The sequence below is a fragment of the Chiroxiphia lanceolata genome, chromosome 3 (genome assembly GCF_009829145.1).
Source record: "Chiroxiphia lanceolata isolate bChiLan1 chromosome 3, bChiLan1.pri, whole genome shotgun sequence".
NCBI lineage: Eukaryota > Metazoa > Chordata > Aves > Passeriformes > Pipridae > Chiroxiphia > Chiroxiphia lanceolata.
The window spans coordinates 41,725,687-41,750,385 of record NC_045639.1 but is presented as its reverse complement, the minus strand read 5'-3'; the positions used below and the strand labels follow the sequence as shown (position 1 = coordinate 41,750,385).

Sequence of the window (24,699 nt, the reverse complement as noted above, 5' to 3'; positions counted from 1 at the left end):
ACTGTAATAATTTTATTCACATTTGGGGAAAATTAATTATGCTAGTGCAGTACAAAACAATGTCTTTTTAAATTTTTTTAGCTGAAAATGCTGCTTCCAAATGTCTGTATCTGTAAAGCTATGGAAATGCAGAATAGCTTAGAAAGTGCTCAAGGCTGACTCATTCCGGTTTTGTCTTCATTTTAAACTTTGTACCATGGAAAGTTCAAAAGCTTTTTTTCACATTGTTTGTGAGGTTTCTCCAGAGGGAGTTTTCTGGCTCTGGTTAGAAAAGAACTCCCTGTCTTGCTAAAGATTGACAATTACGTACATTTTTGGCCTCGAACTTAAGCAAGCCAGCAGGCCCTCAGGGTGCTTAAAGTCCAGTTATGAACAGAAAGTTACTTTTAAAGAACATTTTTTAAACCTATTTGAAATTCATGCACTGATACAGTGATAAGCAGTTTGGGGGTGGGGGAGCAGGGAAGAGAGATTCCTGCTTTAGCTGTGTGTAAATCAAATTTATCTGAACTGCTCCAGAAGCTTTTCTTGATTTTGGTGCGGACAAGTCTTCCAGAGTGAGAACAGGAGACTCCAACATAAAGAAAGTCCAGTGCTTCATAGGGCCACAATCATAAAAAGACCTTTTCATTCTGCATCTGATATTTGCTTCCTGCCCCTCTGTCATCATGATTCAGCACTGTGACATGCTGAAAGATCATTAAGGTGGAAACAATGCCGAGCAGTCTTAGGATGATGTGGTGCACCATGATTATTTTGCGTGTACCTGATTTATTGCACATCATATTTTCTCTTTCCTCGTCTTTCGGGTTCCAGGCACGTAGTTCTTACTTCTGCCAGTGCCTAGTCTTGTGTTCAGAAAAGAGAACAGGGGTGTAGGCAAGGATAGTTTGCCCTGTGCCCCTTAGTTTGGAAAACTTGAGAGTACCTTAGCTCATACATTGCAATATATCCTGCTATTTAATGTGTTACAGTCTCCACTTGTTTTTTCTTGATTATCTAGAAAAGAGCTCAAGAGAGGAACTCAAGAACTGTTCCTGAAAAAATGAAGATGTATTTGTTAGAAGACTGGACATTTTATCTTTGGTTAAAGATACAGTTTCCTTTTCCTTTCTCCAGATGACTAGCACAATTTCTCATATCCCTCAATTCTTCTTATTGAGGCAGTTGTACCAGTAGGAGAGAGACACTAAGAAAATGAGATTTTAAACAAGCTTAAAACATTTGCTGCTATGAAAGGAGAGACCTGTCTCAATAATTTAAGAGAGGAAGGAAAAGGTAATAGTGAGTGAGGTTTTGAGCTGGTAAGACTGACTAGGTGTTATTGCTCAATAACACTTAGTGGCCTGATTTTTTTTTTTGGTAAGGCAATTTCTTGAGAAGAATGGGGACAGGCCTCATTTTTTGTTTGTTTTCTGAGTGAACAATGGTGTCCTCCCCCTTTTCTTGAACAATGGGGATAAAATAGTATAGCGTATGCTTTGTTAAAACTACTGAGATAGTACATCTGTCCTGAAGAGCTCACCTTTTCCAGGGCTGGCTACAGACATGCCTATGCACACAAGCATTGTGAGCCTGAACCCTGAAGAACCACTGCAGTCTGAGTGGACTCAGTACAGTTCAGCACCGTGTTCTCTGTCACTCCTCATTCCTCCTTCTGCCATTATAGTGCCTGTGTGTTCCCGTGCTCCCCTCTGATGCATACCAGGGTGCGATGTCCCATTGCTCTGCTGCCGGTGCCCTCCTCGGTGTCTACCCCATCCCAAGGGCTTTGTGATGCCTATTCTTGTGTTTCCTTTCTTCCCAAAGGCACAGGCTTTGTGCTTGAGACTGTGCTCTTCTGTTTGCCTTCCTCCTGTGCCCTGCAATGCTTGCTTTGGTTGCAGTGGCTAGGTTTAAGACACAGGGTTGAGTTGCTGCCCACCAGAAGGGGTGGTTCTGCTCCCTTCAGAGCCATGCTCCTTGGCACCACTCTTATCAAGCCCTTCGGTGAGTCAGTTCGAGAGAATAGTTTTCTGTTGGATTAACAAGTTGGATTGGCTTTCCAAATGGTTTGATGTGGTGCAAGAGAGGGTGTGGACCAGCAGGGCCAGGAGTCAGGGAGGGAAAAGCAGGACCACCCAAGTCAGAATGGTAAGCTGACTCAGTTATGTCACGTAACTTCGCTTGTATTTACTTCATAATGATGTAACTTGACCCATTTCTACTTTCTCCCTGATTGAAGAGAAGCTTTTCATTTTGAAACTGCATTGAGAGAATCAGCAGATCCAAAGTACGGGATACTCTGTACCAAGACAGGATAATGGCTAGCGTCAGCTGACTCTGCTATCTGAGGATGCAAGGAGAGGTGTTCCAGCTGTTGATGGTGCGAACAGCACGCCAGGGACTCAGATTTTGTAAGTTTTTGTTTGGTTGGTTTTTTTTCAGGTCGTAGTAGTTGAAAGGTTCTGGCTGTTGATTAAAACAGTTCTTGATAATTTAGAACTGAACAAATATGGTATTAGAAATTGTGGTGTTGATGCACACTCATTATGATGATGTTTTGTTTCTTCTTTTTCTTTCTATGCTAACAAGCACAACCCTCTGTGCAAATACTCTTAGACTTATACCAGAGTAAGATATTTCATCATGTTTTAAAGCACGTCCCAAGCAACTTATACCGAGGACAGATATTTACTAAACCAGGAATGCTAGTAGTGGATGTACAGTAATTTATATTCCTATATTATTATGAAAAATTGATGTCTTCCCACTGCATGATCTAAACTGACACTATTCATTTTATCTCTTTCAATGGGCATTCAGATGTCACAATGCTGTTAATGAATCCACTGAAACATAATGTTGGAATTGTATTTTGGAGAGCTTTTACAAAGCAGTACCTAAATATTAGGTGCTGGAAAATTAAAATTACCAGGAGTTTGTGCAAGCACACAGCTGAATTTGTATTATTAACATCTTTGGTTTGTGCTCAGAGTGATAGTATGTGCTACAGGGCTGTAATTAGGGCTGGGTTGTGTCAGGGTCTTGCTATCGTGCTGCATCAGTTTGTCACTGTTAGAATTGCTACCCCTGAACTGTTCCCTGTTCACACAGTTAGCTAATTAGTGACCTAGAGATAAAGTGGCATTTATTGGTACTAGAAGAAATGGCCTTTCATTTTTATGCAGAAGCAAAAAACAGGTCAAGAAGCAATTTGCACATTCTTCATCCACACACAGTGCAATGGAAGATGATAATGCTTATCTTGTCAGGAGGTGGATTTCACTTTTTTCCTTACTATTTCATTAGGCTTATATTTTCTCCCTGGAATTGTTCTCTTTTTTTGTTGTTTTTTTTGGGTTTGTTGTGGTGTTTGTTCATTTGTTTGTTTTGGGGTTGTGTGTGTCTGCTCAGACTGTTGGTAATGGTGGGACCATGTTCATGAGTTTTCATTAAAAAGCAGATTCCTAAAAAGGATTCCTCAGATTAGAGCTTCCTCACTGTGTGATGGAGTTTAAACTGGAGGGGATAGGCAGACAATAGGCAGAGACTGTCCTCACCTATTTACCAAATGGTGCAAATGGTTGTTGAAATTGGTGTGGGAGACAACACTCCTCCCTTTGTGCAAACACATCCTCCAAGAAAAGCCATGTGCTGTGGGCAAAAGTAGTCAAGGGCTCGCTGCTTTTCTCTTACCAGTGTGAGAGGCCAACCATGACTAGCTCATATACACACAAAGACTCATGTTTGTGGGTATGTCCACTCTGTGTATCCAGCCTGACTCCTACCTTATTTTAGCTACGGTGACCATTTTTCCACTGATTTAAGAAATATTCTGTATTTCATTTGTGACATGAGTAAAAGAAATGCTGAATCATATCTGTGGAGCAACACTCAGCAGTGCATTTGCTAGCGGAACCTTATTTTTGATTTTAAAATATCGGCCTCAATCTTCTAAGAAAAACTGCGACACAAAACTAAAACCACTTCTTCCTCTCTGTTATCTTAAGATAGTCCTGAATTGCAGACCTAGGACAAAAATCAATTGAAAATATGGGTTCATGTTAGAGAATCTGCCCCAAGCTTCTGATTTTGCTTTCGTAATCCAGATATGGACAAGACATGTCAGGAAGAAAACTTCCTCAGAGGTTTATAAATGCCAATGTGTAACATCAAGTGCTTACCTGGTGCACTACATACTATACTGCAAAGGTTTATTGCTTGCTAAATGCAAGGTAAAGCTCTGAAGCAAGGTGTAACCTCATTTCCTTTTGTAAGCCTTCAAAACAGCTAAATGGGAGCTCTTCCAGAAAACTCTCTGGAAACTTTCATCTGGCCTCAGTGCTCTATAAATAGAGGAGGTCTTCATCCCTGAGGAGGTTTTGCAATGTTGTTCTGCGGGGGAGTGCCGAGCTCTGATGGAGGCAGAAAGTTATGGAGCAGTGTGGTGGGACCAGGAAAGGGAACAGGATCTCCTTGAATGTGAGGTGAGGTCTGAGGACAGCTTGAGAGGAGACAAATAAAGACGTAAGGCTCTTCCCAAAAACATGTGCACAGGGAGAAATTCCCTTAGACGTTGTGCAGAAACTACTGCCAAAATGGTAGTAGTGTGGAAAATGCAGCCACAGTGACTGTCAGCCGCAAATAACAAAGAAAGATACCTGCCTCAATTCGTCAAGAAACACTCCTGGAGAGGTGATCTTTCACTCTCCACAACAAATGAAGAAATGGTTTCACTGGGATCAGTGAAAACAGCAATACACGCTGTAAGAATTACTGTTGTTTGCCATGCAGAAATTATTTAGTTGCTCTGATGTACTGTCATGAGTGAGATAATGTGACAGAGTGATCACAGACATAACTCTGGACTAAGTCCCAAGAGCAAAACACTTGGAATTTTGTTTCTAAAAAATATGTAAATATAGAAGAAAACCAGCCAACTGTTACAGAAACTAGAAGAATCTGTCCTAACACTCTCCATTTTCATTAATGTAGGTCCCTTGATTGTGATGGCAGATTGAAAAGCATTATCTTCCAAAATTTAGCTACTGTGTATTTTCTAAGATTTAGCTACAGTTTAAATGTGTGGGGGAAAATGTGTTAGGGTCAAGTTTCATGTATTACTTTCAAAAGAAATAACTTTAAAAAATAGGATGGAAAAATGAAAATTTCACTCTGACTTTTGATACCTCCTTTACCATAGTCTCGTTTACTATACATTTGAAAGAGGAATACTCCACTACTTGTTCGGCTACTTTGGAAAATATAAAAAATAAATAAATATAAAAAAATTGGAAAATATAAAAAAGAGGCATCATTTTGGCTAAGCACAGTAATTTGGAGCCAACAAGACTAATTTGGGAGACAATATTCTGTCTACAGAAGAATGAAAAATAAGAGCAAACCATTTTCCCGCTCACAGACTGCATATTGAACACACTGGTCTATAGATGAGTTATTATTTGACCTCAAAGACCTTTGATAGGCAATCTTTAAATGTTTTTCTTCTTGCCAGCAGATTTTCAGAGTTAAGAGAAATCTTTATTTTGTTGATATAAAAATAATATAGAAATAATAATATAGGAACACCAAGCCATTGCTCTACAAGGTTATCATTCCTCTGCCTTCCTGAAAGTGTCATCTAGCTACAATTTCTTTAAAGGTGAGGAAGGTGTGTTTTTCGTGCCAAAATAGTACTTAACTGCTTTCAGCATGCTAAGCTTTTATGGTAGTGTTTTAAAATCAGATCTTAGACAGGAAAGGATGAATGATACAATGTGCTAATTATAAGGAAAGTTACAAGGAAAAGAAACCTCACAAAACCAAAACTGATGACAAATCACTTGGTCATGCTTGGCTTCTAAGTAATCATGACAAAATGTACAAATGAGAGGGGATTTCGGACAGTGTCGTGCATTAGCTCCGAAACTCTTCCCTTTGCTTTTTTATTCTAGTGAGCACAATCATCCTTTGCATATCCTAATCTACTTCAACTGAATTGTCTACTGCAATCTCAAAGGCTAGAGTGGAAAGAGTTTTCTTCATGTAAACAAGCCTGTTTACACACACACACAAGATGAGTGGTCACTGCAATGTTGGTGGAATTCCTCTGAGCCCCTTCACAGACAGCTTAAGGCTGTGCTCTTGAAGTGGTGCACACATAGCTGTGTACAGTGGTTTTCAGAATATTTTGTTAATATTTTGCTAAGTACTGGAATACATTTTTCATAAATTGGTCTGGCTGCACACTGTGTTGCTGTGAGAGTGCCTGAGAAGGAAGGGAGAGGCCAGAACTTGTTTTCAAGTGGTTTATTGACTATTAAACTCTTATAGCCAGATAAAAGCAGCAGCAAATAACCTGATCTATGTGTTACAACAGTGCACGTCTCACCTTCTCCCTCCTTGCATCGTATTTCCTATCTAGGTCACTGTGCAGTGCAAAGCTGTTGGTTTACCAGATAATGTTTCTACACATTGCTCCAGACACGGTGATGACAGGCACGTTCTCAGGCTGTTTATGCAAATCACTAGTGTCTCGAGCCCCCTCCTGGCATATATTTTACCTTCCTCCTTGCTGATTTGGTACATGGTATGGCTTGCCCAGCCCTGTGGATGGCATTTGCTATACTGACATCTAAGCAGCTTTGTAGATAAAGCCATCTTGCCATCAGCCTGTCAAACATAAATTCCATCACTACCTTGCAATTGCTGTGTAATTAAATGTTCTCCTGCTAGGCATACTCTGGTTTAACGAGTTTTATGAGTCATGGCAGCAAAGGGAAAGGAGAGTCCCCAAAATCAAGAATGGGCACAAACACCCCCTTGATAATTATCTTATTTAGAGAGAATAAGGTTCTTGCTCGTATAGAGAAGTCAACACCAGGTCTCTTCAGATCCCTTGTCAGGGTATCTCACGCTGATGCCCTGTAAGGTACCCAGAGAAAGTGATTTTGCAGTTCTGAATTACATAAAATGTGGTAGGACAGACGCTTGCAAGGAAGTGGTTTGTTTGCGGCATACTGGTTTGAGAGTGCTTGAGAAGGAAGGAATAGGTGAGAACTTGCAAATTCTGTGCTCTCATAAACTCAACCCCAAACCCATCTACATCACAGGACATGTATTACATGTATGAGGAGAGCATTGCCAGGGCCCAGTAGTCAAGATCTGAGTGTTTAAAGCAGCACCAAAACAATTTCTCCCTAGCTGCAAGCAACTAGGGGCATGAAAATTGCTGGTGTGAGGAGGCAGCTCAGCAGCATCGCTCTCTTGTCTGGCTGAGGCAGAGGAGTGCATTCTGTGCATGGTTGGGACCATCCGCACCCTCTGCTTCCACACCTTGCTGTTCCAGCAGGGAGGGACTGTGCCCCTGGCAGCATGGGCAGGACAGTGTGACTCTGCTTGCCCCCAGGGCAGACCTACATGCAAGCTTCTCCATGACTCCCAAGTCAGGGAAGAGGCAGTCAAGGAGCATGTGAGAATGAAAATGTTTTGGTCACATCTGGAGTTCCTCTGACCAGACTTGCCCTCTTGGTGTAGCTTGCACTGAACACAACAGGCCAAAGTCAGCTTCTGGGTGCATGGGACAAATCACCACAGGTGCATAAGTCAATCTTTAAACTCCAGGTCTGTTGGCTGAAGAGATTACGGCTCACCCAGCACTCAGGCACGCTCACCCCCCCGCCAGCTTTCCTTGACCTATTTACTGGCATTGAACTAAATACAGGCAGACCTTGTGTTTCAGCTGCCTGAGTTAGCGTGGATCACTTTGATTCTCGAGATCTGAGGGAGCACATACAACCACTTTTGCTTACAAACATGAGAGGGTAGTGGTGGTTACGAGGAGAATGGTAACAGCCAAAGTGAGATTAGGCTGGGGTACTGACACTTCAACAATAGCTGGAAGAAGACTTGAATCTCCAGCCTGTGTCCATATGGCTGTTTTCAGGCTATGACTGCCTAAGCAGGGCTTCAAGAAGAGCTGTTCCCTTCCTTCCTCTCCCCATGCCACCCCAGGGGGTGCTGCAGCTGCCCCAGCAGCATGCCTGCTCCTCCTGTGGCTGCCCTTGTTCTCTTCCAGGATTGAGCACTGTGTGCTCATGCAGGGGCTGGCCAAACTGTGCTGAGCCAGCTCATGTCCAGTGCTTGCAGCAACACAGAGACCAAATGACAGGGCTCTGTGCTGTCCCCCAGATGGGACAAGGATCAGTCTGTGCTGTAACCCCTCTGCTTACCTTGTCCTTCCACCTTAAAGTCTTCATTTATCTGGGTCCTGTTGCAAATGCCAAATTAAACTCTTACTACCCCTGAGCAGGGATGGAGGGTTAAATCAGATGAAAGATTAGAGTACCTTAGCAGGATATATGCTTAACTAAGGGTACTGAGTCTACAACTAAGGTCTGAAATGCCACCAACGAGCTGGCTACACCCCTGCTGGTGCCAAGATTTGCCAGGCAGCTGCCTGTGTGAGCTGCTGGTCCCTGTTCATAGACAGATTGCTGCTCTGTGGGTAGCTTGGCAGCTGCCTGCTCAAGACCAGGACACCAGCCTCCTTTGGTGGGCATCCTAACCCACTGGCAAGAGAAAGTGGCGCATGAAATACTTTGCAAAAGCCTGCAAACCCAAGGCACATGTTTGACCTGCAGAAGGCAGAGGGGTTCACACACGGCCTGCTCCTCCAGACACAGATAGCTTCTTGCTTCTCCCATTTTCAGTCCTCCAGGCACTTTTTGAGGTAGCCACCACAGCACCTGCATGGCAGAAGAGAGAGTCCTGTGCAAGCAAGAAACATGGTCTGTATATGAGAAGCATGGGAGGTCTGGCATGCAGGACCTGCAGTCTGTACATCCCAGGAAAAATGAAAAAACAGTAAATAAAGCTGTCTGCTTGTTTTGGCTCAGGTGACTAGAGTTTGAAACTAGGTTGTGTGAATTAGCATAATTTAATTTCCATCACTGTCTTTTATAAACCATAAAGTTCATGCTGTATCTCATATGATTTAGGATCTTTATAACCTTCATTTTTTATCTCTTTCTAAACTGTGATATATCCATGCTATTTTTAGTTTTGCAGACTATTTTTGGATAGTATCTACAGGATATGGTCTTTTATTTAGCTAGTCTCACAACCAAAACTGTGCCAGACTCTCCTTCTCTTATACCTTGATTGCTGCAACATCTTTTCTCTGGCTGTGAGATACATACACATTTACTTTGTGTCTGCATACATATTCACAGGGCTGCTGCAAAAGTTGTTATCTTTGCTTGCTGTTTTGTCACCCCTTTCCACTGATCTCCTTGTCTCAGTAGGAGAAGTACTCAACCCAATTTATGCAAGTCCATGCTGATGGTATTACTCTGTACATGCAGATGGACTTCTTTACATACACACACACACACAGTGGGTGGGGTGACTTTGCTGCGCCCCAGGTTGCAGCAGGAAGAAGTGCACCCCTCGGGTCTCACTGCAAATGAGCTGCAGGCCATTGAATCAATGACAGTGGCTGTTTTGTTTCCAGCACTACCTTTCCTGGTGTCCCAAGGCCCCGTTGATGTCTCATCAAGGATATGCACCACCCCTATGATGGGCAGGAAAGTGAGGAGCCCTGGGGAAAGGCAGCTGCAGGGTGCCAGAATAGATTTATTGCCACCCTCAGAGCAAATTCCTCCTATCAGAAGCCTGATTGCTGTGATTTCCAAGTTGCCTCAAGAAATAGGTTTTCAAGGGGAGCCTCTAGGACAACCTGATTTTCATTAGTATAATCCATGATGGGCCACTCAAGTAATCTGCAAATTCAGGTACCCCAGAGCTACTTTTTCCCTGGTAGATCCTACAGAGACTCTTCCTCCTTCATCAGCTCTCCTGCTGCTGAGATGTGTGTTATCTCTGGGGCTTATTTTAAGGAACAGTATGGAACTGATCTGCAGTTTTTCTGAGGTGTATGCCGTATATGTGGAAATACTGTAAAGCTGCTCTCAACAAGCATAGATTGAGTTTCCCCTAATTTTAAACCATCAAACACAGCTGCTTGTCTTTGCTTTCAAAGCCTTTCAAGCCTGTCCCCGTTCTTTCCATGACAAAATACAAGGTGAAATCCCACCTTCAAGGAGATGCCCCATATTGCCCCATACTCAGATTTTATCCCTGAAACTTTGTGCTCTCTATAATGCTGCCTTTCACTTTCAGGAGATGCACCAGGGAACATCTGCTTCCCGAAAGCTCCTTAGACTGTCTGCAGCCATCTGGCAATGGCAAGGCTGCGGGTGTCCAGCTGCCCCTTGGGCTGGCCAGGCAGTGATACTGCAGTGATACTGCATTTCTAAATGGGGATGACATTAAGTGGTATTTGCGTACTGCTCAATTTCTCTGCATGCTGCAAACAAGATTAACTGAGATTTTAGAAAGGAAAATAGACATATATAGGCTATGAGTTCATGCAGATGTTTATACAGATTGCTTAGGAAATGAGGATCCCAACCCTCATAAAAATAACAAAAGAAAATATTCTAGATTATTTTGGTGAATTCTGGCCTCTTATTGTCACACAGAATTTGCCTTGCAGGCTATTCTAGGGCATCAATCTATTTTGTCTAAAGACAAAATTTATTTCTTCCCCAACCATATTCTAATATTTTTATTATACAAAATGAAAGAGTTTAGATATTTGTGCTAGAAAAGGGTACTGTTATAACAATGCAGAAGTAATCATCTGCACCTATTGTGCAGACAGCATAAAGACATTTCATAATAGAACAGCAATTCCAAATAAAAACAGGAAGAAATTTAGCAGTGTAAGCCACTTCTCTATCATCCAAAGTAGGGATTTTGGCAGTACAAATGAGTTTGCTTACAAAACATCACAGCTCTTACTGCAATTATTATACTAGGAAAACTAGTAGATCCAGACTGCCTACAAAAACATAACTGCAGCAGCCACCAATATCCTGAGGACTTACTACACCAAAGTCAGTCCAGTTGTAACTCTTGAATTCATTGAAAGTTATTCCAAGAATGACTTTGTCCCACTGGACTGGATTTCCTTTCATAACAGGGTGTAAAATCACATATTCCAGGAAATATGTAAAAAGTAAAATATTTTTTTATGGTTGGGGGAGGGACTATGCAGTGACAATGAATCGTTTCTGTATTGCTGCAGGAATTCTGCCCCTCCAGTAAGTATACAGCCTCCCACCAGGGTGCTGTCCTCCTTATGAGATTTTTACAGCTCCAGGTGGCCTCTTTTTCCCTTCTAGATAGTGCAACTAGGCCTCACAGCCAACACAACAGTTAACCAGAACTTTTTTTAGCTTGATAAATATATCTGAGTGAAGGCATTGTGTGGCATGTGTGAATCCAAGTGGGGCCGAGGTGTGAGCTGGGCAGCAATGCAGCCCAGGGCTGAGGCAGCCGTGTGCTGGGCAGGAGGAGCTCACTCCCTCCCATCACGTAAGTAGTGGAAGCTTACAGCACGTAGGGCACAGCCGTGTAAATCCCTCTCAGCTACATGACTTCCCAGTCCCATGGTTTGGTTTCCATTCAGGGCTCAGGTGGCCTCTTAAGGGGGCATGCCAGGTTACCTGTGAATGGATGGCTTGGGGACATCCTGGGCACCTGACCCCACACTCAGCCTGGACTCTTCTCCCTTTGTGAGGCTTATCTGGGCTCTCCTATCTGCTCTCCTATGTTCTTGCTTTTCTAAGCCTGACAGAGAAATAAAAGTACCATTTTCCCTCCATCAGAAGAAACAAAACTGTTTCTGGGTATTGAGGCAGCAAGACACGGAATGCTAATGTCAGTCAAGTTTGGAGGTCACCATGGGCAAACTAAGCAGCTGGAATGGTGGTGGCTTTGCTAGATATTTTAGCTACAGCAGTCCTTGGGAAGTTGGAATGGGATGGTACAAACTACTGCCTTGCTCCCACCTCTGCTATGTCCCACTCCTGCGATGGTTTTAAGACAGCATACCCAACTCTTAGGACAGCATACCCAACTCTTAGGACAGCATGCCCAACTCTTAGGACAGCATGCCCAACTCTCCATGATATTCTGCCAGCTCCCTGTAACAGTTTGACCATTTCCATGTCCTCTTGAGTGTAAGCCAGCCCCACTTCTGGTCTTTTTTCCTTCATGTGGCAAAAGTCAGCTTTGCTAGTTTGGCTGGGGAGCCCAGAGAAATGTCTTTGGCTGGTCAGACCCAACCAGGTGCCCTAAAGTGCAACATTCCCTGGGTCCGTTCTACCAAGTACCACACAAGGGATTGGCATGTTTTGGTACGTTCACTTATGATTAACATTGACCCGTTTTACTTTATATTGCAGCAACCTAGGGAAGGTGCCTACAGTCCGTGACTGGACCTCATCTTAGAGAGCAGTAAAAAATTAAAACTCATTTAATTCAGGCCCTTGCACTTGTCAGTCAGAAGTTCCACTTGCAGCCGAGTGATGTTCAGGCAATATGGCAAGTTCACATGGTTCTAGCTTTGACTCTCCTTGCTGTTTCATCCTAGGTTTGCAATGCTGCTCCATTGCCAGGGTGCATGTAGCTCCACAGGATCAATGGCAAGGAGAGCCTGTTTCACAGGCTGGCTTCTGGCAGGTGTTTCACATGTGGTCAGCTCAGACCATTACTTGGCACTGAATGTGACTCAGAGTGTGTCCCTCGCTGCACTGGGCAGTGCGTAGGCACATGCATCTGGGCAAAACAGGTGCAAACCACTGCCATTCCTATGTGGAAATGACACTGCTGAAGCACCAGGGGCTGTGTCACTTGAGGTGTTCTACCTCCATGAAGAATCATGCCTTGGGCTTCTTTTCACTCACCTGCTTGGGTGAAGGGGAGTTTGTTTTAATGTGTAAGGTTGAAAACTTCAGTGGTTTAGGAGTTGCTTCATATGCAGCTCAGCTGTCACAGCTCAGCAGCAGCTGCCTCCAGGGGAAGGGGAGAGTGGAAAGTGAAGCACAGACACCCTACAGCTGTAGGACTCTACCTGTGTGGCTTTGCTTTTGCCTGCTTTTGTAGAACAGTGCAAGATTTATGTGTTTCGGTATCTGCCATGTGTACATATTACTGATTTGTTAAAAGCCTGCTGGTTACTCCCCTTTGTCTGTTGCACCCAACTACTGTTTATCCTAATTTGGTGTTTGGAAAAATCTTGTCACCCAAATTACATTAGCAGAAGGTGAAAGTAAACAAGAAGGAAACAAGGACAACAGCATATATTCCATGCTGGTAGATTACTTGTTCTTTTCCTATGGAACAACTGTGGATGTTTTTCTTATTTAAAAAAAAAAAAGGAAAGAAAGAAAAAAACACAACCAACCCCCAAACTTCTGGATAACTACCAGCTTCAGCTACACCAGCCATACCCAGCTGTATGCACGTAGCTGAGTGATGCCCTTCCAGAGCAGGGCACATTCCAGTGACTTGGCTCTTTGGGATTAACTGTCCCTTTCATCAAGTTGGCTTGGACTACTGTTGCTGTTGATCATGCAATGCAAATCTTCCTGAGAAAGACTCTCAGGCTATTGATTACAAAAGATAGCCATTTTGACAACCATAACGTAAAATACAAACCCTCAGTGTTGTGGGCAGTTGTTGCCATAGATAGGAACTGTGTTATTGATCACAGCCAGATATGAAAATATGCACCCTTTGCACCACATGACGTTGAATATCTAGTGTAGCAAGATGAAAGTTACCACTTATGCCAACTGGGGGAAAGAGCTCTGCCAGAATGGGGGAGGACGTAATTTATCTAATATCCTACCTAACACTAATGGCTGAGAGCAACAAGCAGGAGGAGAATTACGACACTTCTGCTTGTGAAACATCATGACTGAGAAGCAGAAGGGTGTGGATTTATCTCCACCTCATTTTAGGTGTCTAAATGAAGCATCTAAGTCAGGAGCACAGTTGTGCCAGGCACTTCTTCAGAAAGAGAAGTGGTTAAGGTTTTAGGAGGGATAAATTGCTTTCTACAGGCACCTCCCTCTCTCTCGACCACAGAACACCACACAGAGCTACACTCCTCACCTCCTCACTGGCTGCAGTGAGGGAACTGGGTGGCAGAAACACTGCCTGAAGGGAAGATACTGGTAGTTGTTTGGGACTGCTCTTAAGGAAGGGAAGGGGGAAATTCTAAGTGATTGGCTCAGGGTTTCTGTTTGGGGGGATAGCTGCAGCCAGCACAAGTCAGCATGTACAGCAGATCCTGTTATGTCCTGCCCAGAGCTGTGCTCCGGAAGAATGTTGTGCTGGTATAGTCCCCATGAGGTAAGAACCTCCTGTGATGCCAACCCCTAAGCTACGCTGATTTACACTAGGATGAAAATATCCCCCAGAGGTTTTACACTAGTGAAAGGTCAGCCTGACTGGGACATCAGGGCGAACATATAAAGGAGTGAGTGAAATAGCAGTTTTTCTCTCTATGAGCTGGAGCTCTGTTCTAAAGATAGACTCCTGAACTATTTATTGGGACAATTGTCTGTCCCCTCTGCATAAGAACAGGTTTACCTCCAAATGCTATCACTGTTAGAATAGGTATTGGACAGTTTTGAGGAGCCTTGGGCTCAGGCCAGGATTGCACTGTGCTAACAGAGATTTTAAAACTCAGCCCTGTCCCATATCCTCTGTCTTCCACAAGCTTGTTCACAGTGTGTTCCCTGTTAATGCTGGCTATGAAAACTGGCTATATCCCCTTCCCAAAACCCATAGGACTCCTGGGTGCCAGCAGATCTTACATTCATGTGAGCTGCACCAGTGGACAAGTTCAGTGCACTCCTTGATGCCAACATGTGCAAAGGAAAAGTCACCTTTAACCTTCCCAGCAGATGCTGCTTTCCTGGGATGCAGGGGACACCCTGCAGGTACCCACTCCTTCCTTTCTGACCACAGAAAACCACTGCCAGCACGAAGGGAGAGCAGAGAGAGGGTGGCTGCAAGAAGTATTTAGAAAAGTTCCAGTTATTGCAAGTACAACTCTGAAGAAAAAATGCGGGTGTTTCTGTAAACCTGGCATGGCTAGCAATGACAAAGTGACAAAGGGCATTTTCCTGTTGGTCAGCCTTGAGCTTGGGAAGGAGGGCCATGTCAAAGCAGTGGAGGTGAAAGTCTGCATCACTATGAACATATGTAGAAAGCCAGTCCCCAAGAGATGATCAATGGTTTGTGAGGTCTGAGATGCTCCAGATGTATTGGCACAATTGACAGAGCTTACAGTCCTATTGGCTGACCCACACTCTCATCTGCTCCTTCCAAGAAGGAGGCTTTGCAGTTCAAAATGCAAAAGAGCACTTTTATGTTGTGTTATCCACCTGCCTGTCCGCTGTGGTCAACATACTGTTTTTAAAATAATAGGATCCAGAAAAGATAATGTTAAAATTTTCAAAATACACAATTTTTTCCCCTAGTGAGAAAGGTAGCAGTGCAGAAAGGTATGGATGTGCAGTCATAACATGGATAATCAATAATAGCTTTGTGCCTCCCCTTCATCCTCTCCGTAGGAGCCTGTGTGCACCTTCCTCACTACTGCACTGGCACATGTGTTTTGGACAGACCTAGTGCTTGCTCAGGTAGGTCCCCACAGACACTTGTGCTGCCACAGCCAAGAGCATGGCATGCTGCAGTGCTGGGGCAGGGGCAGAGAGCAGTGAAGGGGCAGGGGTAGAAATGCTGCACGGGGGCTCAGCAACGTGCCCGCCAAAGAGCCGGCTTGTTTCCTGTTGCCTTGGTGGAGGAAGCACCTGCGCTGGAGAAATGAGCTGTTTAACTGCTGCCCAAGAGTAAAATGAAGAATGCCTCTGCAAAACTGGCAGCTGGAGAAATGGAAGAGGATTTTGTATTTTGCACCACTGTGAGAAAAAGGAGCAACCTTCCTTGAGGGCTGGGAGGCAGAGGTTCAAAGATTTGCCTCCCAGTTTGTGCAACTGGTGAGACACCCGCTTGTGTAAGACCAGAGTTCAGGAACACCTTCCTGGGGCACCACCAGAAGCTGCTGTGAGGACAGGAGCATGGTCAGAGATGGGAATTGATCCCTTGGAGCACTCAGCCTCGCTTGGGTCCCTGCAGGCAGCCATGTGGTAAAGGTTCTTTGGAAACTAAATAGATCTCATATCAAAAAGCAGCAACATTTGCTGCTGTCTTCCTCTGTGAGAAGCCTTTTTGGTCATGCCTCTGGTAACTAGTAACTTTCCTTTTAATTTCAGGACTTGGTCTGTTAATGGCCAGTTTACAGTCAAATATTTTTAAGTCAGATTGTCCTTCAAGTTTGTCTTTTTCTGTCCTGTCCCCCCATGGTGTTTATGGCAAGAAATCATAAGCTCTCTCATCCTTTGCTGAAGTTTTTCCAATGTCTTACAGGACAGGCTGTTTATTCCCTGTAATTTTCCTGGACATGTCTTCACAGCACCTGTTCCGGTTTGAGTGCTTTCTGAAAATAGATCTAACCGGAATTGTATACAATATTCCAGATGAAGTTTCTCCAGTGCCTTTTTCACAATGCTACTAGCATTTACACCCCTTTTCTGTCTGATTTTTACTACACCATTTGACTCTATCTGTATAATTTAATCTCTGAATGATCTGTTATATCTATAACTTTTTGCGTACCTGCAACACCCTCCAGCTGTCCATTGTTGACAGATTTCATCGCATATCAGTCATGTTTCACAACAATCCTGGGGTTTTTTAGTATCTAAACTGTCAGTAAAAATATTGAAAATCCTAAGACTAGTCTCTGTGGAACCCCCTCATGCCAGCATTCTTCCCTTAAGGCAGTTCCTCACTGCTTTACAGTTTGCCTACTAATCTCCATCTTCTCCAGTTTGCCTTTTAATCACCTAAGTTGTGGCACCGAATCAAATGCTTTACTGAAGTCCAATAGGTGAGACGTACCATGTTTCTTCTGCCAAAGCAACTGAGTTAATCACATCTAAAAAACATAATTGCTTAGTTTGGCATGATGTAGTTTTTGAAAGACCCATCTTGCATCTTATCCTGTTTCCCAGCTACTCATTACATACAATTTGTAGTTACTCATTCCTCTAAATTTTTTCCTAAAGCTTTTGATACGCAATTGGCAGATAATCTGGTGAGGACATGTTCCACAGACTTTCTCATAAATCGGATGTGAGATTTTTGTGTAACGGATCTAAATAAACTCTATGCCTGCTTGTGCTTTCATCAGCTTTTAACGTGGTCTGTTTTTAACTCTTAGCTTATCAGTCAGGTGAATGCTTGCTCCTGAAGGTGTAGGCAGATTCACTGACCTTATTCAGGACTTTCTGTAAAGGCTTTATGTGTTTTCATTTATTTTATGCTTTAGTTCTCAGGTTGTGCACTGTGTGAATGCTTTGTGCCTTCAGGCTCTTGGGAGAATGGGTTGTAAAATTTGTAAAGAGCTGTTTGGCTGACTGTAGAATATAAAACTAGTGTTTGAAAGGGGAGAGCAAAACAGACAGGGTAAATGAAGTGTTTCTCCTTGGAGTCACTCAAGTTTTTTGACAGCTGCGGTGTTGCAGGAGCAACTCAATGTCATGGGAATACAGGAACTTGTTTTCATCAGAGTTGCTTTCCCTGCCAAGCTGGCAGCAGCTATAGGTGAAGCCTTAACAGGGAAACACTTTGATACTGCCTGTGCTAGAAGGGGAGTTCTCCACCAGGGACTAAGTGACAGAATAGTCACCTTCATGTGACTTTCACCTTCTGATCCCTTTCCATCTCCTCCCTGCCCTTGTTGTGTTTTGTTTTGTTTTCTTGTCATTTCATAGCTACAGTAATGTAGTAACTTCATAGTGATCTTCTCAAGCTTTCTAAATATCTCTTCTTTATTCTCTACTTACCAAGACACTGGATGGCAGTGAACACATGGAAGCATGAAGATTTGCACATTGCAAGGGCAGAACTCACAAGGTGAGAAAAACAAGTATTGTGTAATGCTCAGATTTCCAGCTTAGCAAAGATAAGGCTTCCTTCAATCCTCAAGCTGTTTCCTACAACCATTCTGAGGATCATCCCCACAGCCTGCTCTGAGTTATGGGATATTCTGGAGGAAGTTAACTTCTGTCTTTGATCCTACATCAAGCCTCTGTCATTTATGAGCCCAGCATCTAGTGAGCTCTCTACCAGTAGGTGATCCACGTGTTTTGTCCATCATGGGGAGGGGAGGGAGATTCCTTGAGGTTAAGCATGTAATTTAACAATCCTAGTGGGACACAGACCAAGATAAGAGCTAAAGGGGATGCTGATGGTCAGCCCAGTGACAGTGTTTGCACTTATGCAAGTGTTGGAGGGTGTGTTCCCCAGACATGTGAGGAAACAGCAAAGAAAATACCTATTTGCAAGGGTGAAGGGGAGGTCAGTGAGATGAGCACTGCAATTATTTGCTAGTATGGACCCCTCGCTGTTCTCTCTATACAGTTCGATCCAGGCACTAACAAGCTGGAAAAGATAGCCACAGCCCTGTGGATTTAGAAATACACTGGAACACTCTCTGCTTTTTAAATTCCATTTCAAAATTACCACTAAAATTTCTCTGCCATGGGTATTTATGGGATGCTCAAAGCACAATAATTCATGTCTTGAAGTGTGCTGTCTACTTGTACTTGAGATATTGCTGTCATACATCTAGTCTAATCCACTTCTCACACTGCCAGGTACATAAGGCAGATGTTTGTCATCACCAACCAGTTTTGTCCCAGATCAGTCCCCGTTAAAGTTGCTGACTTGCGATGTTGCTGCTTTAGTCATTGCTGTGTTTCCTCGTGTTCTTCGCTGTCTCTTCTTTCCTCTTCATGTCGAAATAGGGCTTGTTGAAGGACCTGGTTATCTGGCACTCTCAAAACATGGCCAAGGTCAATCTGTTTTCTCCACTGTACTGTTTGTACAGCTGTGGGTAATCACGCAGGCTCTGAAATCTCAGCATTCCTTTGGCTCTCTGACTGCTTTATGATCACTGTCCCCCCGCAGGCATCCGCACTGAAAGCACTTTGATTTCTGGGGAATAGACATGTTCTTCCAAGACTTCAACTTGTACAGGTGTACGTGAAATGTATATTTAATAACAGTGGCTCAAGAGCTTACAGGGAAGCTTACTGTTGATGCTGATGACTTCCATATGGGATGTATACTTGTCATGGAAACAAAGAAATTATTCTACCCATTTTGATATCATATTCTTAGACCAGTGAGTAGAGACATGCATGTTATGTATAGATAGCCTCAAAAGACCCATGCTACAAGCTTATCCTATGTTGTGCATTACCCTTACATAGCCCATGGTAAATTTAGAAACCATTATCAGAGGCATATAGCATTTAAAAGGAATTCGGATTAATGTTTCAGTTATTACAGTTTTCTAAACAAGTATCAGTTCTCTGGGATTTGTTGGAATAAATAGATTTTTCTGGAGGATAGAAAATAAAACCCTCATGCTGACTTTTTAAAGGTGAGGTTATAAATGCATATCAAACCTTTTTTAGTTCACTCTCTGGGGCCTTTGCACTGTCACAGAACTATAAAATGGTCAGTCTGTAATGAGCACAGTTTTACTATGATTTCAGTTTTCCAGGTCAGAGCACAGCAGTCAGGAAGAGCAGGGCCTGAATTTTGGAGACACTTGATCCAGTAACAGACTATGTCCAAGTCACAGCATGGGAAGTTTCAGTGAGGAGGTTTTCAGTCCCCAGCATCTTCAAGGTCGTCACCCATGACCCAGAATTACATTATTAGATTAATACTCTTGATGAAGTCATGTCCAGCTCATTTTGAATGGACAAAGGTCTGTAACACTACTGTACTTCATCTGCTTGTCTTCAATTCTTTGTTTTGATGCAGCTCTGTATAGGGGCTGCATTAAAACCCTCCCGTGAGACCCAGCATAAAAATTCTGGTTTCTGTGCCTGGAGCAACAAAGATTTACCTTTCTGCAGAGTATCAGAAGACTCATAAACCCCCTGATGCACAGGGGCAGCAGCCTGTTAGTGCAATGCCAAGACCTTGTTTCTAGAGCACCCAGGTACACAAAGGCAGAACTAACTCTGTAATAGCATTTAAACAACAAGGTGAAACCTGTCAGTACTGGTCATTGTGACCCTGTGGAGCAGAAGAAACTTGGATGAAAACAGCCCCTAGATGTGGGAAGGTATAAAGCTATGTAGGAAGGTAGGTGGAAGACCACCAACACAATTTGAAGCAAAGGATTCTTCAGTACAAAACTGTAACTGGTGTCTCCTGCTCTTGACCCCTCATAATACGGTTAGCTTAACCAATGCCAATTCAAAAGGCAAATGGCCATTCTCTGTGACCAAGTTGGTCATGTATCAGTCCCCTTTCCCTTCCTCCTCAGGCCTAGAAGGCCCCATGCACCAGGTAGAACCCTTCTCCCCATCCCTATAGGCCTCAAGGTTCCTGGGTGCTGGGCTGACTTCTCCCCTCCTTACCAGCCTTGAAGGTCTCAGGCACCCAGCCAGCCAGGTTGTGATAACACCATCACAGGACAGGCAAGTGTAGCAGAACACAGACCACGGTCTATAAAATCAAGAAGTTACAACATCTAAGTGAGACTTAAACCACAACTGCTGCTGGAAAGCAAAACCCATGATCTCCCAGTGACCAGGGACGCCTCTACTATCATCTGCTTCCTCCAACATTTGAGTGAGTGACTCATATCCTTATATATGTTTTTAATCTTTATTATGATTGTCATGGATACTGCAAGCAAAGTATTAAGATTGACCCATTCTGCCGAGGGTCCAGGTGATTAGGAATGATGCCTCAGAGCTTTTGGGGTTTTTTTAACTTTTGTAGATTTTAGAAGTAAATGTGTCGTGAATGTAGATTTTAATGTAGCTGTATTATATCCCTTACCCTGTAGCATAGTGTTTACACATACCCAACCTTACTATCCCATCTCATAACAATCCCTCTAAATTCCGTTAGCGTGTTTAGTCTTCTTTTCAAGGTAGAATTGTAGAAAAACACCCTAAGGCCTGGACCAGAAGATATCACACAGACACAGCAACCTTCAAGCCCAGAACTCTGGAGGAACTCCAAGGACTGTACGTGCTTTGAAGAAGATGAAGATGAGAAAGAAGGGGTCCCAAACGCCCCCAGTCCCAATTCCCAAAGGGGCATGTCAGGGGGCAGAACAGGGCAGAACCAGGGGTGGACAGATCTGAGACTGGATGGACCTTATTATAATACCATAGAGCCACTGTCTGCGTGAGCACATGGTATGTATTCCTCTAGGCCTACAGACTCATTAAAGGATGTGCTCTCTTTATCGTATCTTCTACACTAAATCGGCCTGGAGTCTTTTCCTCTGTGGTCTTTTAAACCAGAAGCTAACCTGTGATACAAACTTCATGCTATGCTGCTCAGAAAATGGTGATATGCTGATTCGGGTTATAAAAATCCTGTTCTGGTAGCAAAATTTTATGCTATGCTGATCATAAAATTCTGTTTAAAGAAATAAAGCTTTAATTGTAACTACAACTTAGTACCATCATCATTCTACCCAGGATCCCCGTAGTGTCGGGTAACAAAACACCTTTTACAGAAAATCTCTTCTGGCCCAGCTGGGAATAAATCACGTAGAAGAAGCCCCATACAAATACCTGGTACTAGGTATTTGCATGTAGCTAGCTACATAAAAATAGATGTAGCCATTTTTTCAGGAAAGGAAGCAGATTTGTTCTGGTGTAAGTATATCATTCTCCAGTCTAATAAAAAGCAACAGGTGGCTCTTCAGCTCTGCATTGTGCTAGGGGTCTGCTAACTAGTGGCCAACTGTCCAACCACAGAGAAAACAGAGTCTGACAAAGTCACAGAAAAGTCCCTGAAACCAGCAGTACCAGCAAAGCGTACCATGCTCAGAGGGCACTTGTTAATCTCCTTTTTTCCCCTACAATCACTGCAGCCTTCCCACATGCACCAGCCACTAACGTTAGTGCTGCAGAAGCCAGAAAGCTTTGCACTGTAGCAAAGCATTGTAGGAAGGATAGATATTTAGTTTGTTTCTTTATCTTGCAGAACAAGGAGAGCTTCTTGTTGGGGTTTGGAGTCTGTCACTGGGAGTGGTTAACATGAGGTGCGCACGATAGCTTATGCAAAGAAGGTTCCCCTAACCTGTCATTTCTTGTGTGGGTGTGTTTTGCCCTGGAGCAACCTTAACTGCTTTTTAACAGAACTTTTTGGTGGGAATTGTTAGGAAAGTATTTCTCTAACTACCTGAGCCTTGCTGTGTTTTTTTGGCCCTACCTATACCGCAGCATAAAATATTCTGTACATTGGGAATTCTCAAGACTTGATAGTCATCTCAATGGCACCCAATTTAAAGAGAATTATTCCTCATTTACATTGGCATGAATAAGTGGTTTCCATATATAATGTAATATTTTGCCTCTCTCAGATGTAGACACAAAGGCCATTCTCAGACTCTTTCTTACAGCGGGTTAACTGCAGATGAATCAGATTCATTCATTTGCCAACAGCCATTACCTCCAAACTGCAGCGTTGGAGAGGACCAAGAGAGTAAAGGAGAATATGCATTTGGCACTGCAGAGGTCCAGGTGGTACTGAGTGTTGTAGGAACCAAAGAGCACCTGAGACTCCTCAGGGTTCATATAGTTCAGATGAGAGACTTATATATGCATTTAAAAAAAAAGCAAGTTCTGCTGTTACATGATTTGATTTACCATTTTTGATGAGAGCCACACCTTCAGGCTCCCTCACTTTTCTGACTCCCACAGCTGAAGGAAACATTTTAGGACTTTTTTTGTTTGCAGCTCTTACTCTACCAGCATCTTTTCCAAAACTACAACACACTGTAACTTTAGACCTTTTCCCTGTCCTACCACTATGGCAGAAAAGCCTAGCATTTAATAGACCAAGCCAGTCTGGAGCAGCTAGAAATACAAAGGATCATATAATTTCAGTTAGAATTTGCAAGGGGCTCAGACACAGAGAGGGGTATGAGAGAGATGAAGGAGAAAGGTTAATCTCTACACTTCACTTCTACTGCATTAGGGGTGATGCAAAATAAAGATATTCTCACCTTGAATTCCTCCAAAGCAATTCTTTCATGTGGTTGCCTCAGTAGAATGAAATCTTTATGAAATAGCCAGCATACCTACCCAGACATAAGCCAGGCACTAACTGTTCATGTTTAAAAACAAACATTCCCCATGGGTACATTATTCATAGCCGGTCATTTGCCAGTTTTCCCTTGGAAGATATAAACTAAACATTAGGAATAAAGGCAATGCATAGTTTAGTCTCTTTATTTTTTTCTGAACTGGATGTTGCAGCAAACCTGTAGGTTCTCTCTGTCCTCTTTTCCACTGGCTTATTTACAAGCCAGCTAATTCCATGGTGCATTCCCAAAGTCTTCCTGCTGATCCACTCAAAGGTTGCACCATGGTGTATTAGCATTTGGATCCTGCCACTTACAAGATTCAAATTCCAAATTCAACCAGCAGAAAAATATTCACAACTTTCAAACATTATTCCAGGGAAAGAGGAAATCATCCTCCAGATCCATCCTGCCACTACTATGGGCATCTCTGTTGCCTGAGAAACATAACAGGTTGTTGTTATAACAACTAGAGACCAGCTGACCTCCCTCTTCCTTTTGTCAATCAGCTGCAAAACTCCTTGCTCATGTAACAGTCTCAAATTGAACATCTGACCCCAGTTTATGCAATTCCCCTGTGACGGTTTCGTAAGCTTTTTGTCACTTCACTCCACTCAATTGTTTGTTGAAAGCACTCTCAGTTACTCTGGCTAATGTGAACGTTTCGGTCTGATAGAGAGCCCTGTGGCTAAGCCCTCCATCTCCAAGGCAACCTCACAACCTTGCTCTAAGAGTACGTCATGTCATGAGATAAAATGAAAACCAAAAGGATAAGCAGAGATAATTCCAGCTCTAACTATCCATAGTGCTATTGCTTTAGCAGAAACTTCAGGAGACATTCCCAGGCTGGTTATTTAAAAATGGGAGGGCACCACAAAGATAGCATTTGTCTCTAAAGCTATACAAGCCATACAGAGCACACTGTGATGCTGCCAGGGAACCCAGGGATCTTAAACAGTTTGCATAGAGTTATATTGGAACGACTGAGGGCAGCAAGACATGGTGATTTCATGTGTCTGACAAATCACCTGGGTCTTACCTCTGTTCAGCTCCATTACTTGAAGCTGTAGGTGTTGAAGCAGCTTCACTAGTGTAGTCCTTGAGTTGGACCCACCACCACTCCTCTGTCTGCCCTTCACAGAGTTCAGCTGAGTCAGTGTTAGACTTGGGCTTTTCCAGAGAAGGAAAGATTCATTCTCCACTCCCTTGAGTGCCATTTCAAGGTGGTCTCTGCTGATAGTAGTGCAGCAGACCAAAAGTCTCACTAAAGAACATTGTGTAGGAGTGTGACTAAAGTAGGTCATTGCCCAAAGGGGCAGACTTCAGGGATAAAATAAATGAAGAAGTTCCAACCCCCTACAGTGGTTGTTTTCAATTGGTTTGCCCACTCAGAAAGGCACAGATCATATCTGGTCCACCTTCTCATCCTCTGTCCTCACTACTGTGAGTCTTAAAAAACACTTTTTTTCCATGTGAAGGCTGAGTTATCAACCTTTTCTTAGGATCTGGAGCACAGTCATTCACGGCCCATGTGCAACATCTCAGTGTGACCTTAAGTCTCTGAGAAAACCTTGTTGGTTTGTTGTTAAGTT

General features: G+C 43.2%; 1 protein-coding gene across 1 annotated transcript in view; it reads left to right on the top strand.

Annotated features, from left to right (window-relative positions):
• The first annotated feature begins 2,079 nt into the window (after positions 1-2,079).
• TSNAX (translin associated factor X) overlaps positions 2,080-24,699 on the top strand; it is a 52,293-nt gene continuing 29,673 nt past the window's right edge. Inside the window, exon 1 of the mRNA XM_032682632.1 lies at positions 2,080-2,396. The gene's annotated coding sequence lies outside the window, so the exon portion shown is untranslated. The remainder of the gene's footprint in view (positions 2,397-24,699) is intronic.